Below are 17,687 nucleotides of genomic sequence, written 5' to 3'. Positions count from 1 at the left end.
ATTTTTTTTTATTACACAGGCTGTTGATAATTCAGTAACCGAGGTATCTTTGTACCCAAGATGACATGGTAATTGACGACTTGTGAACTTTTCACTGCACTCATGTGAGTACATGACAATATAGCTAATTCAATAAACAGATTTTTAATTCAGTACAAGATCCAGGATTATTCAGGAAATGGTGAGAAAGTGAAATTGAGGATTATCAGATCAGCTATGATCTCATTAAATGGCAAAGCAGACTTGCAGGGCCAAATGACCTACTTCTACACCTCATGGTGTTACAGATCCATCTGGAGACATTAAACACACTCTACATTGTGCAAAATGAAATATTTCAGACCAGCAGCTCAAAAGTAGGCATTGATCATGCAATGTGGCCCATCAGCAGCAGAATTGGATTCCGCCAAAATCTGTGGGGCTCTAGTCTGGCAAATTCCCACAGTTGATAAGTAATCAGGTGACCAATCTCTACTTAGTAAGGAGTGTGGAAGAGGATGATAGGAGCTACACCAGGCATCATTAAAGATCAGGTGCCAAACTGACAAAGCGACATGGGCTACCTCAATGCTCAATGGAAACAGAGTTCAATAGACAGAGGAAAACAAAGCATCATAACAAGTTAAAACTTTGCAATCTACCATATCAGGATGAAATTAATGGTGTGTAATTACAACTATAGTATGAGGTGGCTGCATGCACATTCCCACTCACAATGAGTGGAGATTGGCACTGGAGTGTAATAGACAAAAGTTGAAACTTTCACAGCTATGCTCAGCAAACAGTACCAAATTGATGATCTATCTCAGTCTCCCTATTAAGTCTGGACCATCACAAATGCCAGACTTCACCAATTCAAATCAATTCACATGATTTCAAGAAATTACACCATACTGGATACAACAAACCCTGTTGGACCAGACAACATCTCTCCTGTAATCCTGATGACCTCGTCAGGTCTCTAAGCAAGCTACAACACTGTTACAGTTACAACACTGGCACCTACTTGACGAAGTTGAAAATTGCGAAGATGCCCCGTCCACAAAAGCTTGATAAATCCAATCCAATCATTATCCAACCCCACAGCCCACCCTTCACAGAAAGTGAGAGAAAGAAAGAGACCCCGAAGTTAATTTTTCATATGCAAGAAGTTTTCGAGCATGGAATACTTTGCCTCAAGAATAATTGAAGGAAAGGCAACTGCATCTTTTAAAGGAAAAGTAAACACACAATAACAGTGGCATAAAGATGAACATTGAATAAATTTTTTAATGGCAAAATGCTGTCACAGAAACAATGAGGCAAATATCTAAGCTAATTTGGTCAATTTAATAAGAATATTATGGACTGGAATCAAATACATTGCTTCAGATCAGATGCAGGTATTCTTATAGTTTGGAAGCAAAATGATTTTAAAAACTCTTAATTTAACTATACACAGAAACTAGCTATACGAAAGCAGATCTGATTATAAGACCATAAGACATAGGAGTGGAAGTAAGGCCATTCAGCCCATCGAGTCCACTCCGCCATTCAATCACGGCATTTCAACTCCACTTATCCGCATTCTCCCCGTAGCCCTTAATTCCTTGTGACATCAAGAATTTATCAATCTCTGCCTTGAAGACATTTAGCGTCCTGGCCTCCACTGCACTCGGCGGCAATGAATTCCACAGTCCCACCACTCTCTGGCTGAAGAAATGTCTCTGCATTTCTGTTCTGAATTTACCCCCTCTAATTCTAAGGCTGTGTCCACGGGTCCTAGTCTCCCCGCCCAACAGAAACAATTTCCTAGCGTCCACCGTTTCCAAGCCATGTATTATCTTGTAAGTTTCTATCAGATCTCCCCTTAATCTTCTAAACTCCAATGAATACAATCCCAGGATCCTCAGCCGTTCTTCGTATGTTAGACCTACCATTCCAGGGATCATCCATGTGAATCTCCGCTGGACACGCTCCAGTGCCAGTATGTCCTTCCTGAGGTGTGGGGACCAAAACTGGACACAGTACTCCAAATGGGGCCTAACCAGAGCTTTATAAAGTCTTAGTAGCACAACGGTGCCTTTATATTCCAACCTTCTTGAGATAAATGACAACATTGCATTTGCTTTCTTAATCATGGACTCAATCTGCATGTTTACCTTTAGAGAATCCTCGACTAGCATTCCAGATCCCTCTGTACTTTGGCTTTATGAATTTTCTCACCGTTTAGAAAGCAGTCCATGCTTGTATTCTTTTTTTCCCAAAGTGCAAGACCTCGCATTTGCTCACATTGAATTCCATCAGCCATTTCCTGGACCACTCTCCCAAACTGTCGAGATCCTTCTGCAGCCTCCCCACTTCCTCAGTACTACCAGCCTGTCCACCTAACTTTGTATCATTGGCAAACTTTGCTAGAATGCCCCCAGTCCCTTCATCTAGATCATTAATATAACGTGAACAATTATGGGCATTTGCCAAATTATACATAGAAATTAGGAACAAAAGTAGGTCATTTAGTCCTTTGAAGGTCTGCAGTATTGCATGTGCTTAATGGCAGACTACTTTCTTTTGTCTTCATTGACCATTATTTCTATTATCTGTAGTCAATTCTCTATTTAAACCGGGTGATGTTTCCAATTAGGACCTCTCCTTCACTTCCGGCCTAGTGGACTTATCACAAAAATACTGCACTGATGTACCTGGATGTCAAGAAGCTTCCTTTTAGTGAAAAAAAAAAAATGACTGATCCATTTTTATTCTCAGCACAGAATCAACACCAGGAAACAAACAAGTCCACAATGGTGTTGATGCTCCTTGCGTATTTGAACCATGGAACTAAAACAAACAAGCAGAAAATGATGCCAAAATTATTCTCCCCCTTTCCACACATTTGTTCATACAAGAAATCAAATCCAATATCTGATCAATCTCTATAATCAAAAGCATTGAAGCTATTAAAGTATATATATTTAAAGTATCCCACATTCTGATTAGTGTGTCCTCGATATGTGGAACTTGATGTTGAAATGCAGATGAATGAGTCATGGTGAATTAAAGCTCCTTTTCCACTCATTGCGCATCTAAATGTGCAATGTTTGTTTTGTTATGATTGCCTTCTGAAGAATACAATCAAATTTGTTGATTCCAAAGTTACACAAAGTATTGTACACATGGTGACCAATCATATTTAATCTGTAGTCAATTCAAGCTTTTAAACAAAGAATAATACTCTACATTTCAGTTTTAGGTCATCTTTGGAGGAGGATTGTGGAGAGGTAAGTGGAAGTCAAACATTTAAAATTACTGTGAGGGAAGATAGGGTTACCTTAGAAACTGTCCAAAATGATCAACATTTTCCAGCGAGAACTAACTGTACTCTGAACAGGGAGGCAAAGATCAGAAAGAACAGAAGGGTTGATTTGTTTTGAACACTGAAATAAATCAGCAAAAATTTCAAGTTTCAGTTTGGATCCTTCCTTTACAAAATGGCATTCAACAATTACATTAATTTTAATCTTAACTTATAAAGTTATTTCATACTTAAATATGTAAATACCATTCAGTACATCAGAATCTCTGCAACTGGTGCTTCATTTCTATGCTCACTTTGACCATAGTTAACTTGCATTAACAATTTTTCTTGCTGAAAGGAAACATGATATGAAATGCATCACAAATTGAACCGAAATCAAGTTAACCACATCACATAAGAAAACAAAAAGTTATAAAGAGTCAAGGAATTAGAGCAGACTGGCAATAGCACAGTGTAGAATTAGACCTAACACAGACACAACGGTCAACAGTCTCATTCTGTCGTGATTTCTGTGATTGTGTGAACTGAAGTTCAAATTTGGTTTGAAAGCAATGGAGTCCTGTGACTCCTTGCTGTCTTACACCTGATAGCAGCTTAGAGATTCATGTCTAAATTGCATTGTCCCACACATTGAATTATTAGCAAATTCAGGAAAGATCCTGGAAAACAGCAATCCCAGAAGGTCAAAATGCATCCACTTGTTTACATACTTTTAGCGATTACTAACTATTATTCCAGCTTTTGTGAATTCAGCTAAATTTCAGCAAAAAGCTATCAGCACAAGGTGGGGTTCACTTATTTACTTTCTCATGGAATCTGTGATTAAAGCCCAAAAGTGACATCAAAACTTCTGCTACTCATCACTTACCAGTGAAGCAAACTGCATAATACCAAGCTCATGCATCCGAAGTAGACAGGGAAGGAAATTAGATATGTCAGAGCAGCCACTGTTAGAGGGTGGTTCTATACTTTCAACTCAGCCTGCTGAGAAACAGCAACAATAATCCCCTTAAAATGCACCAAATCCAAAATACAATGGATGCCATTGTAAACACATTGTTAACATGCATTCATTCAACATTTAACTGCACTACACATTGCTTGGGTCTATTAAGCCATGTAATCTTTAACACTGTTGTGCACTTCATTCACTTACTAAAAGCCAGAATTACAATACTGGTCTGAAATATTCTGAGTGGTCTTGGTGTAAGGTAGAGGGATGCTTTATTTGGATGGTCATCGGTACACGTGGAAATGACTGTTACACAGTAGCTTTAGTTGATGTGTCATGCAAGTCAAAGGTAATTATCTTTCGGCCACTATCCTACCAGGCCATAGGGTGGTCTGTTATTAGGGAGAGAGATGATTGGTGGTGGTTTAACCTGAGTGCCACCATGAGGGAGACAGTGAGAAAGAGAAACAAAAACAGAAATTGCTGGGTAAACTCAGCAGGTCTGACAGCATCTATGGAGAGAAAGCAGAGTTAACACTTCGGGTCCAGTGACCTTCCTTGCAAAGCAGTTGCCCATTCTGCATTTCAACTTCCCAAAGTAGAGAATATGCACTTTCACAAAATTGACCTTGAGCTTCCTGTTACCTGCCTCTTTAACATACCACTGTGACTTCCCCGACCAATATCTCTATCTCGGGCCTGCTGCAGTGCTCTAGAGAAGCTCAGTGCAAGCTGGAAGAACAGCATCTCATTTTTCACTTGGGAAGCCTGCAACCTTCAGGACTCAATACAGAGATCAGTAATTTTAAAACCTGAGCACCCTCTCCCATTTCCTTATCCCAACACCCACACGCCAGCCTTGTCATCACATGGGCTGCTACCACAAACAACCCATTGTCAGCCACTAAATGATTCCCATCAGCAGCTATTGATTCTCCCAAGCTGACCTTTACCCATTCCTTTATCTGCCCAATAGTTGTTCTCTTTCGCTGAGCTTCATCACCATCTCGCATTTACTCCTCTCCCCACCCAAGCCCTGTGCCATCTTCAGCATATATACACCAATGTTTTCCTATCTGTCATCAATGCCAAAGAAGGGTCACTGGACTCGAAATGTTAACTCTACCTTTTCTCCACAGGTCTGCTGAGGTTTTCCCAATGATTTTTGTTTTTGTTGCTGGATTCCCAACTTCTCCTTTTTCTTGTTTAGTGGCTGAGAAGGAGAGTCGATCATCTAAGCTGAACTGGTGCATGAATCGAACCATTCTGCATCACAAAGCAACCACCAGTCAATTGAGTAGGTAAGTGAAAGTGTCCTGATAGAATGCCTCATCACAACCTAGTTGTCAGCTTGTTTCTAACTTCTTGCTCCTGGTCAGGTTCATTCTTTCTGATTGGTTGTTGCTAAATGTCTTCTAGGACCCTTTGGAAGTCAAGATTATTTAAAACAATTAGAGATTACTTTCACATTCATCCTGACATCTGAACTTACATTTAAAGATCACAAAATTATAGTTAAGCAAAAATCTGGTACCAATGCATGTTTCATCTTGTATGAATCTTCACCTCTTAGCCCTAGATTCATCAAATAGATGAACAGCCAATTGGAGCTTTGGTTCGCCAGGAACCATTCATCAGTCTTAGAGGACAGTGAAATACTGAGAAAACCAGGAATTACCATTAAAATAATTGAGTCATGGAAACTTCCATGGTATTAGAGACGATTTAATTTCTGACAACATAGACCAACTACACATGATGGAACTGAAACCTCTTTCTTTTCATAAAATGTATGGCACTGGGGGTAGGAGTCCTGAATCTCACTCTGTTCATTAATGCCCATAGCTGTCAGGAACCAAACAAAACTGCAAAGTGAATGACTCTATCCTGATGTTTTTGGACAAATCAAGTATCTAAAGCCAATACTTACACAGCTATGTACTCACTATAAAGTTATGAGAATTGACAAACATCCCTGATATTACACATATAATCCACATCCTAATAACTCATTATTGAGGTCACTTTATCTTGCTGTAGGAGTGTATGAAGTGCAGTAATATCCTCTTTAGGGATTTCTTTTCTCTTTTATTCTTTCACAAGATGTGAACACCACTGGCAAGGCCAACACTAATTACTCAGAGGCTTGCTGAATCATTACAGAGAGTGGTGAAGAGGCAACTGCATTGTTGCAGATCTAATGTAACATGTGGGAGAAAGTGAGGACTGCAAATGCTAGAGATCAAAGTTGAAAAATGTGGAGCTGGAAAATCACAGCCCCGAACGTAACATGTGGCTAGACCAGGTAAAGATGGTAGAATTCCTTCCCAGAAAGTAATTTTTTAAAAATTCAGTCATGGGATGTGGGTTTTACTGGTAGGAGAGTATTTATTGCCCAACCCCCTAACTTCCCTTGAAAAGTGGTGGTGAGCTGTCTTCTTGAACCGCTGCAGTCAAAGTGCTGTAGGTTGACCTGGAATGCCATTGGGGAGGGAATTCCAGGATTTTGATCCAGCAACAGTGAAGGAATAAAAATATATTTCTAGGTCAGGAAGGTGAGTGGCTTGGAAAGGAACTTGCAGGTGGTGGTATTCCTCTGTATTCGCTGCCCTAGTCCTTAGAGATGGATGGGTATAGTCATGGGTTTGGAAGGTTCTGTTCCAGGATCTGTGATGAATTTCTGCAGTGTGAACCAGATGGGTTTTTACAATAATGATACTTGCCATTAGTCACCATACTGAAGACTACTTGTATATTCCAGATTTATTAAATGACTTCATTTTCCACCAGCTACTATGATGGGACTAGTACCTGTGTCTGCAAAGCTGCAGAGACATAACCTCTGAATACTCATGCAGTAACATTACTACAACATCACCATCTCCACAAAATGATGGACCACGCATAATGGTTCTAATTAACATGCCCAGACCACAGCATTCAGTGTAAGGGGTAGTCCATATCAACGTCTCGAGATACAAACTCAGCTGTCTAGCATACCTCCCCCTAAACTTCCACCTCACTTAGAAACTTTAGCAGGAATACACACGATTATCTCAAAGCAGCACGTATAGAGCTTTCTTTGAGGAAATAGTCACAGACAACAGATGAACTGCAGCTTTAAAATATTCTCAGCAAAACTCTGAGGTGTTTCACCAATCCCCATTTTTCAACAATAGAAACATAATGCAAAAGCAGTCAGAACAAGAAAATTGTGACACAAAAATCAACATTGACTACAGAACTTTAAGAGCAAAGACCCAGCCTGTGGAACTATACCTTTCGCGCAGCATCCACTTATATGAATATTGAGGATTTATTCAGGTATGAGAGGAATGATTGGAAAAATTGTAGACAACACCAAAATTGACCAGGTATCAGATAGTGAAGAGGATACTCGTGTGGAGTTTGCACATTCTCCCAGTGTCTGTGTGGGTTTCCTTTGGGTGTTCCGGTTACCTCCCACAATCCAAAAATGTGCAGGTTAGGTGAATTGGCTGTGCTAAATTGCCCATAGTGTTCAGGTTGTATAGGTTAGATGCATTGGTCAGGGGTAAATATAGGATAATAGGGTAGGGGGAATGGGTCTGGGTGGGTTACTCTTCAGAGGGTCAGTGTAGACTTGTAGGGCCAAAGGGCCTGTTTCCACACTGTAGGGATTCTATGATGCAGGAAGAGATCTATGGTCTGCTTGAATGGACAGAAAAGTGGCCAATAGAATTCAGTCCAGAGAAATGAGAGGTTACGTATTTGGTGAGGACAAACAAAGGAAAAAAGAATTACATAATAAATATAAGAATATTGACAGGGGTAAAGGAAGTGAAGCACATTGGAATCCATACCCACAGATCCACGAATGTGGCAGCACATGGCTGAAAAAATAGCAAATAAGATGCTTTCTTTCATTGGATGCAATATCAAGTACTAAAGCAGGGATCTAATGCTGGAACATCAGAAGACATTGGTTAGACCACAGTTGGACTTTTATGCACAGTTCTGGTCACATTACAGGAAGGATATATATGCTCTAGACAAAATACAGAGGAGCTTGAAGAGAATGTTGCCAGGGCTTGAAAGTTGCAGGTACGAGGAAAAATTGGACAAGCTGGGGTTATCTTCCTTAGATAGAGGAGACCAGAGGTGGTAGCTTATTTAAGGTGTATAAAATGAGGGTCTTGGATAGAATAGACATGAGAAAAATGCTTGTCATTCAGAGTGATGGGTCTCTGGAATTGGCTGCTCAGTTTTGTGGTTGAGTTGAAAAGGCTCAACTCTTGTAAAAGCAACTTGGATCTGCAACTGAAACACTAGCTTGCAAGGTTAGAGACACAATGGGCTGAATGGCCTCTTTCCATGCTGTAACCTATGGTTCTGTACTTCATCTCCTCTGGGCCTAAATGAAACAAGCAAATAACAGCCGTACAGATGCTCTGAAGATTTGACAGATGTTTTATCATGCATTATGAGTAAGCAGCAGTGACTCATAACATGAGGAAATGTCTGATGCACAGTGACGTAGTCTCACAATCCAATAAATAAACTGAATGACTACAAAATTCACTTTGTTGGTAGCTTGGAGAAGTTGACCAGAGTGGAAATCTCCCCTAATATCTTTGAACGGTGCCATGAAAACTTTAACAGTCATCTGACATAAAAACAAGCGCCCATGGATTGCATTGCAGCTGCATCTCAAAGGTTAAGTTCCCAGCAAAACAGCAACATTGTGTTGGCAAACATCACAGATTACATCCTTCAGCATTTTGAACAGGGTACATGGTTGACCTTTCTACAGGTTTGATCAGGTATTTCAAAAGCTTTCTTGTCCAACACCTCCCCTCAGGGAGATTGTCCTTGCTCAGTTAACCGTCAGGATCTAAATATCTCCAGCAACGTTTATCTTCCTATCCCAGCACTATTCCCTTCGGGGGTCAGCCAAAAAGAAATCTCGGATCCCATCCTCCTCTAAATGTTGCATTTTGGAAACATCATCTGAAGACATGAGATCAGACACGATTTAGGAGGATCACTCCAACTACCTCGACCCCTTTCCCTACCTCTGTTTTTGGATGGACACTCTGACATCCAGCCTTTCTTGGGCCATGGTTTCTTCCATTGAGAGGGTAAAACACATTGCCTTTAGCTATGAGCATTCATCAGTTCAAACTCTCCGGTTGCTACAACTCAGGCCGTTTAAATTCACTCCGAATAGAAAAACTACGTACTTCTATCTCCATAACATCCATGTGCATCTCAGCACATTAGCTGAAGTCTTTTTTAATGTCTTTGTTACTTCCACAGTTGTCTATTCCAGTGGTGTCCTGACCAACATCCCATCCTTTATAAACTTCCAGTTCAGCCAAAACCTTGCCAATAACCAAGCCTGCACCAAGTTCCAAGTCCGATCACTCATCACCATTATCCTCACCGATTTACATTAGCTCCTATCTCTCCAACATCTCTAAGTCCAGCCTACTCATTCTATCTGTCATTCGTACCTTAAGCCACTGAGAACTAAACTCTGAATTTACACCTTAATCCCATCCACTTCTTCATGCTTCAGAGTTATGCCATTTGGTCAGACATCTGCTCCACCATTCTGCCTTCTCCCTGTGACCCCTGACCCCCTTTCTAATCAAGAATCTATTTCAGTCTTAAACACACTCAATGACTTGGCCTCCACAGCCCTTTGTGGCAATGGGTTCCACAGATTCACCACTCTCTGGCTGAAAAAAATCCTCCTCATCTCACTTCTAAAGGGTTATTCTTTCACTCTGAGGCTGCGCCCTAGGGTCCCAGTCTCTCCTACTAATAGAAACATCTTCTCCATGTCCACTCTATCCAGGGTTCACAGTATTCTGTAAATTTCATTCATACCTTCCCTCAACCTTCTAAACTCCATTGAATACAAACACTCCTCATATGACAAGCCCTTCACTCCCAAGATCATTCTTGTAAACCTCCTCTGGACCCACTTCAATCCTTTAAGCACATCTGTTTTTAGATATAGAGCCCAAAAATGCTCACAATATTCCAAATGTGGTCTGACCTTAGTCTTATACAGCTTCAACAGAACATCTCTGCTTTGGCTTTCTAGCCCTCTTGAAATAAATGCCAACATTGCATTTGCCTTCCTAACTGCCAATAGAACCTGCATTTTAACCTTAATAGAATCCTGAACATGGACTTCCAAGTCACTTGTGCTTCATATTTCTGAAGCCGTTACAAGTTTAGAAATAGTTTACACTTATTTTCTTTCTACAGAAATGCATAACCTCACACTTTCCCACATTGTTCTCCATCTGCCACTTCTTTGCCTACTCTACTAGCCTGTCCAAGTGCTTCCTGAAGAAGGCCTTATGCCCGAAAAGTCAATTCTCCTGCTCCTTGGATGCTGCCTGACCTGCTGCGCTTTTCCAGCAACACATTTTTCAGCCAAGTGCTTCAGCAGCCTCCTTGTTTCCTCAACATTACTTATCTCTGCATTTATACTTGCGTCATCTGCAAACTTAGCATCAATGCCTTCAGTTCCTTTGTCCAGGTCTTTATAACGTGAACAGTTGTGGTCCCAACACGGACCCCTACGGAATTCCACTAGTCACCAGTTCCCTGTACCACAGTGCTATGGTCAGTTTTCTCATCTTCCCTAAAGCCCACGCTCTTATCCACACAGGGAGCAAGGATCTCAAGCCTGTTGAAGACAAGCTCAAGGACTGACCACCTGGATCCTTCTACCTGCCTTGCTAGTAGTCACACCATCCTGTCCCTGATGACTGACTGAATTTAAGGCAGTTAGTTAATCTAAAGGGTGTAACTACCTCAGCCTGAAACACAGCAACCAGGTAACTCTCCCCTCTCCAATGTGTCACATACTCGAAGCTCAGCCTTCAACTCATCAACTCTGAGCCAGAGTTCCTAAAACATTGAACACTTGCAACAGATGGATGACACAGTGGCTCATTGGTTAGCACTGCTGCCTCACTGTGCCAGGAATCCAGGCTCAATTCAAGCCTTGTTCTCCCAGTTTCTATATGGGTTTTCAAAGTTTGGGAGAAGATTTGTAGCTCGGGTGCTCGTTGTTGTGGTTCTGTTCGCCGAGCTGGCAATTTGTCTTGCAAACGTTTCGTCCCCTGTCTAGGTGACATCCTCAGTGCTTGGGAGCCTCCTGTGAAGCGCTTCTGTGCTGTTTCCTCCGGCATTTATAGTGGCCTGTCTCTGCCGCTGTCTCTGACAACCGGAAGCAGCAGAGACAGGCCACTATAAATGCCGGAGGAAACAGCACAGAAACGCTTCACAGGAGGCTCCCAAGCACTGAGGATGTCACCTAGACAGGGGACGAAACGTTTGCAAGACAAATTCCCAGCTCGGCGAACAGAACCACAACATCTATATGGGTTTCCTCGGGTGCTCTGGTCTCCTCCCACAGTCCAAAGATGGGCAGGTTAGGTGGTTTGGCCACACTAAATTGCCCATAGTGTCCAGGGATCTATAGGCTAGGTGGATTAGCCTTGAGAAGTGCAGGGTTACACAGATGGGGGGTGGCTCATTGTGGGATGGTCTTCAGAGGATCGGTGTGGACTTTATGGATTGACTGTCGTGATTCTATGACTCTATGTGGTCACTATGAAACACAAATGGGATCCACCAGCTCCCAAATAGCGCAGGTACAACACATTGTCTGGCCTTCTATTTTGTTTACTCAGTTCTTACCTTGATTTTTAAAAACTTGTACTGGTCTTTTAGTTTGTAGCCTGTAAATATTTCCCCTATTAATCTTCAATCTGAAAGTAACCGATAATAGACAGTACAATTAGTAACTATCACCAATGAACTTACAGTTTTCTTGTGATGTCATTCTTTTGTGCTCGGCCCCTGATCCTGGGTTTCAATTTAACCTGTTCAAAAAAAGTTACAAACTATGAGCCAAAGAAAATGTGAGCACAAAACAACTCTTCCCTTCTGCATTGAATTCCCACATTGTCTCCAAATTCCCTAAAACTGTATACTCACTCAGGCTGTGTCTGTCCCTCTGTATGTGATCTCTCCTTCCCGACCATGTGAAGGTGACTAATCATGCAGTTGCAACAGACCCTTTCCTAAATAGAGCTGAGATGACCTACTCTAGTTAATTTTGAATAGCCATTAATACCTATTAAGACTCTATTCGGGCAGGTGATTGACTGATAACAGTCCCACAGTCAGCTTTGTTAAACTTTCTCTTGCTGGAAACATCGATTCTCCTGCTCCTCAAATGCTGCCTGACCTGCTGTGCTTTTCCAGCACCACACACTCTAATCTCAGCAATCTACAGTCCTCACTTTCGCCTTTATTAAAGTTTGGACTAGATTACAGAATTCTAAAACAGATAGAGAACAGAAAGATTCATGCTGCCTCTGTATTCCCCAAACGACAGTCACCCTCACCCTGAAGAAGGGGGTTACCCAAAAAGTCAGTATCTGCATCTCCTGATGATGCCTGGCTTGCTGTGTTCTTCCAGCTGCCTGTCTGTCCACTGATCTTTTGAGGAAAGCATGGACAGATCAGGCCTATGTCCAATGGAGTTTACAAGAATGAGAAGTGACTTCCTAAAATGTATAAGATCCAAAGAGGGCCTTTCAGGATGAATGCTGAAAGCACAGTTCCCCTTGTGAAGAGACTAGCACCAGGAAACTAAGTTTAAAAATAAGGGATCTCTCACTTCAAACGGAGATGAAACGTTTTTTTAATCTCCATTTCAAGGGGCTGAGAGTCTTTGGTGGAGGCAACACCATTGAACATGTTAAAAGCAGAGGCTGACTAACAAGGGAGTCAAAGGATATAGGGGGTGGTAGGAACGTGAAGTCAAGGCCACAATCAGATCAACAATATTTTTGTCAAATGGTGAAGCAGGTTCGAGAGGCTGAATGGCCGACTCTGAATTCATACGTTCACGTGCAACTCTTTTAATCAAGCTTTTGAACCCCTCTATCATTGTTTACTTGGCATGATGTCACTCCCTTAGTCTGCTTTTCTACATTAATTATCACCAATAAGGAGGGGTACTACAACACTGCCAACAATGCAATGCTTTAAGGGTATCACTGTTTGAAAGTTGTGTTCAGACTTGAACCCAACGTCTGGATTCACAGGTGAGGATCTCACCAACTGAAAGGTATTCAATGAGAAAATAGTTTTAATAAAAGCAAATTGGCTCTCACCGCACCACCCTCAAACCAAGAACGTTCTGGTGATCAGTGACAGCTACACTGCCTCTGTCTTCTCAATCTTTCTCATTGTCAAAAGGGGGAGAAATGCTGCAGAAATACACTGCATTCTCTTCATGGGCCCAGGAAATTCAGCCAGATTTCAAACTTAACATTGCCTAACTTCTTGTTAGTCTATTTGATTTCCCCCTTCAGACAAAGATGAAGGTTCTCCCACTGATGTAAAAGGAATAGGAGGCAATGCAAATGTTGAGACCAACACCAGGAAGGTGGGAACTAATTTCAGAGATCAGTTATTGGTGTGATTTTGCCTGCTCCTCTCTTCGCTACAATTCCCACTACTGTTGATTTCCTCTCTATATCGAAAAGGACACTTCCAACTTGCAGTGTAATGAGTGGCATGGAAGGAAAACCTATTAATCGCCACTCTGTCTGTCACAGTTACAATTTCATCAAGTTTGTAGATGGGATTTAAATCAGATACATATTCTCAGAAGTCTACTTGAAAAACTTAGATTTTACCTCTCTGAAAGTAAACACAATGGCAAATCTCTAGGTAAATTAGCAGCAATACCAGTGCCCAGTTTAGCATACCACCTTACTCTTCCAATCATTGTGCTGCACTGTCCTTTTGTCCAAGCCAGGGTGCTTGTGACTGTTGATGAACATCATTCCCGTGGTAATCCTGGCCTTCAAATGCTCCAATGAGTTTTGCCCCTTCACAATTTATTGTCCAGTCTTCTTCCCAGCTCGCTGACTCCAATCCCCAAAAACAATTTCCCCAACTTCCTGACCTTGGCCCCTGAATATCACACCCCTCCTACCCTGACTTTCATTAAGCTGACACCCAGGACTGACAGTGGTCCACACCCTGACCAATTTAGGTGGACAGCCTGACTGATGCATAACCAAATCGGAGTGACCTCTGTGCAGCTCTTTGACTCAACTCCCCGACTGACTGCACGGACCCGCAGGACTGACTGTGGCCCATTCCCTGGTCTGACAATGTTCATGCGCCTGAACCAACAGCCAGTGCTGTCTTTAACCTACTGTGCCAGATTGCTTAGCTAGAGCTCTCTCCCTCAACTTGGCTGGAGGACTTCTCCCCCTTTAAGCCTTGAGACAAGTTCATTAAATTGAAGTACATGCTGTGTATTTGTCATTTGTTGCAGATATCAGATTGAAGTCACACAGTGCCATGCAGTAACATTTCTATCCCTTTGACTGATGACTACTAGCAACCATATCAAGCTGCCTGGCTTTGCACCAGTGCTAAACAGCAAGGCAAGACAGAAGGACTATGATCCTTTAAGGTGAGGAGACAAACACAAAGAAGCAAGACAGGGCAGAGATGCGCTGAAATGGGCACACAGTGAATGCTAAGGGAGCAAGTCATGGAGGCACGGTGGCTCAGAGGTTAGCATTGCTGCCTCACAGCACCAAGGACACTGGTTCAATTCTGGCCTTGGCCAGCTGCCTGTGTGGAGTTTACAAATTCTCCATGTGTCTGCATGGGTTTCCTCCCACAGTCCAAAGATATGCAGGAAGTCAGGTGAATTGACCATGCTAATCTTCCCATAGAGTTCAGGGATGTGTAGGCTCGGTGTATTAGTTAGGGGAATGTAGTAATAGGTGTCGAGGAATGGGTCTAGGTGGGATACTCTTCGGTGGGTCGATGTGAGCTTGTTGGGCCTGTTTCCACACTGTCGGGAATCTAATCTAATCTAACCGAATCTATGAGTGCTGAGGTGCACGCCGGTCCAATCCATGAGCTGGGTGCCTGTCACTGTAGGACAGCAGCAGCATTCAAATACAAGGTGCTCCAAATTGCAGCACTGAAATGCAAAATACTTTATTCAGGGGCTGGGAAAATTGCACCTGGGGAAGTGGGAGTGGGAGTAAGAAACATCAGTGAGAGGAAGGTTCAAGGAGTAGAAGGGGCACAGCAAAAGCTGCAACAAAATGACACCAAACAGATCATACAGCCTGACATCATACCAGCAAGAGATGGCATCAAATGGAATCGTGCAACTCTAAATGAAAATGCAGCCCCTCACCATCCCACCCCATACCCATTAACTGAAATACACTGAAACAAAACATGTAAAAATGGCTAAATATTACGTGGGAACTTACTGCAGAACTCTGGCACGGAAATGTCCCTTTAAGCTCAAAACAAAAAAAATGACAACTTCAGGCATTGCAACAACTTTTCTAACTTGATTTTGCTTTCTTTCAAAACACAAGCAAGAATGCACTTTTAATGAATTTTCATAACCTAATGATAGTTAACTTTCTCAAAACTGATCGAATGCTTCTCCCTTGGAAATTCCTGCATTTCACCTAGCTTTGTTGCAGACTTATTGTCAGTAATTAACTGTTCGATAATTTATTCCATTAATAGTGCATTTACATCAACAAACTGTCACCAATTACAGCTCCTCAGTCAGCAGATGACTACCAATTTAAGATTACGCTGATGCTCACTGTAAAATTAAGATTAGCTTCCTCATAAACTGCCTCTGACCTCAAGTACTTAAGTTAAATATAATTGCTAGCTTTGCTTTTACCCACTGGATCCCAAAAACTACTGAACAAGTCTGAAATATGGGTTAATGAAGGTTATCTTTCTCACCAATTGCACAGCATTTCAGAACCACACCCACATCTATATTTCTGGTTAGCTTAATGTGAAGCTGGTTACTGAAGAAACCATCATCATAATGGTCAAAAAATAGTTTTTAAAGCAGTGAGCAAAAGTGTTAAAAATAGGTGCTTATGCTGAATCCTACTTATTTACAATCGGAACCTGAGGAAAGCATTAAATTTACACCACATAATCCTTCTTTATTTTGAAAAACGAAGTTCCAAACCACCATCGTTACAACAGCATATTTAGCAAGCAAACATGGAACCTGAACGTTATACAATCTTCACTTGAATTCCCTTCAACTTTTGCACCACAAGTTAGTACAGTACCACAACCATTTGATTTACTGCTGCAAATTGAAAAAGAAATCTCACCTTTGCCGGTCAGTTTGGAAGGTAGATAATATTCACAACTCTAAGTCACATTAATCCTAAACAGTTGACTAGTTATAAAAAGGCGCTCAATCTGGAATTTGGCTGCTGTTTGCAAGAAAGAACAATCTATGCAACTGGAATAAATAAATCCTTTTTCATAGATTTTATATATGAACAGAGTCCGGGAAAAAAAACAGCTTCTTTCCATCAACAAATTTTGACAGACCAGCTGCTGGCTGACTCTTATCCATCTCGGATACTTTCCCAACACTTACTGGACTTTGTTGATATAGTTTCTGAATTTACATTACAAGAAAAGGAACATCAAAGTAAACCAGAAGAAGGCAGGCTAAACTACCAGTTGGGCGGCAGGAGGCAGAAATATAAAAGTCAGTTGTGTCATTTGCTGCTGCACCCATGTTTTTTTTTCAAAAACATGAGTTTGTGAATTTTTCTATAACAGGCCCATATATTAACAAGCAATGTAATGCAATGCCCAAACTTGCATTTCAGGGGATCCGAGATGGTGGCATCCCAGCCCAGCAGTAGGGATATTTTTACACTCCCCAACCCACCCCAACCTCACCTTTTTTTTGGAGAAAATGGATGTTAAACAATTGTGAAACCGTTTAAATCCATTTTCATGGTGTCTCAATTGTCTGAGCAAGACGGATACAAACAGTAATCCGTGAATGCCAGTTGTCGGAGTATCTCTCAACTATCTGGCAACTCACCTCTTGATTATCCAGCAACTCACGTCATAATGCCGGTTAACTGATAACTGAATGCTGGGTTGCCTAGTGCTTTTTTTGCAGGACCTTGGGAGCTTGCTCGGACAGTCCAGGATTCAGATGGTTGATGTCTGGATAGTCGAGGTTCTACTATAAATGCTTTTTGAGCGAGCAGGAGTGATGAAAGGAACGCTTAGAGCCAAGCCCCAACACATGGGACACTCGCCAAAGGCATCAGGTGGGCTCATGACTGCGGATGCAGCTGCAGCTGTAACTCCCTCAACAGCCAAGAAAGAGGTACCTGCACAGCAGAACATCACAGAAGTAGTCATGGCGATCTGAGGGATGATCAAGGAGCTGATGGAAGACAATCTTACTCAGCTGGAGCTGATTTTAGTCATGTTACAAAAGCATGAGAAGGAGTTGGAAGGGCTTGGGAAGCAAGGTGAAGTGGTTGAGCGGCAGACCGCAGCTTTGGAGATAGA

At 41.8% G+C, this 17,687-nt stretch overlaps 1 protein-coding gene across 5 annotated transcripts in view; it reads right to left on the bottom strand.

The window, feature by feature from the left end:
• Nucleotides 1-17,687, bottom strand: part of adcy7 (adenylate cyclase 7) — a 185,968-nt gene that overhangs the window by 121,252 nt on the left and 47,029 nt on the right. Inside the window, exons 2-5 of one of the 5 annotated variants that reach the window (XM_072547329.1) lie at nucleotides 11,955-12,025; nucleotides 4,164-4,279; nucleotides 3,523-3,625; nucleotides 3,308-3,413 (exon numbers count right to left, since the gene is read on the bottom strand). The exons of 1 other annotated variant lie outside the window; for it this stretch is intronic. The gene's annotated coding sequence lies outside the window, so the exon portion shown is untranslated. Of the gene's footprint in view, nucleotides 1-3,307; nucleotides 3,414-3,522; nucleotides 3,626-4,163; nucleotides 4,280-11,954; nucleotides 12,026-12,080; nucleotides 12,140-17,687 lie in introns of all 5 variants that reach the window. 3 more of the 5 variants (XM_072547328.1, XM_072547327.1, XM_072547325.1) reach the window with 3 other exon arrangements.

This window comes from Chiloscyllium punctatum, chromosome 26 (assembly GCF_047496795.1).
Source record: "Chiloscyllium punctatum isolate Juve2018m chromosome 26, sChiPun1.3, whole genome shotgun sequence".
Taxonomy (NCBI): Eukaryota; Metazoa; Chordata; class Chondrichthyes; order Orectolobiformes; family Hemiscylliidae; genus Chiloscyllium; species Chiloscyllium punctatum.
This window is presented reverse-complemented; position numbering and strand designations above follow the sequence as displayed.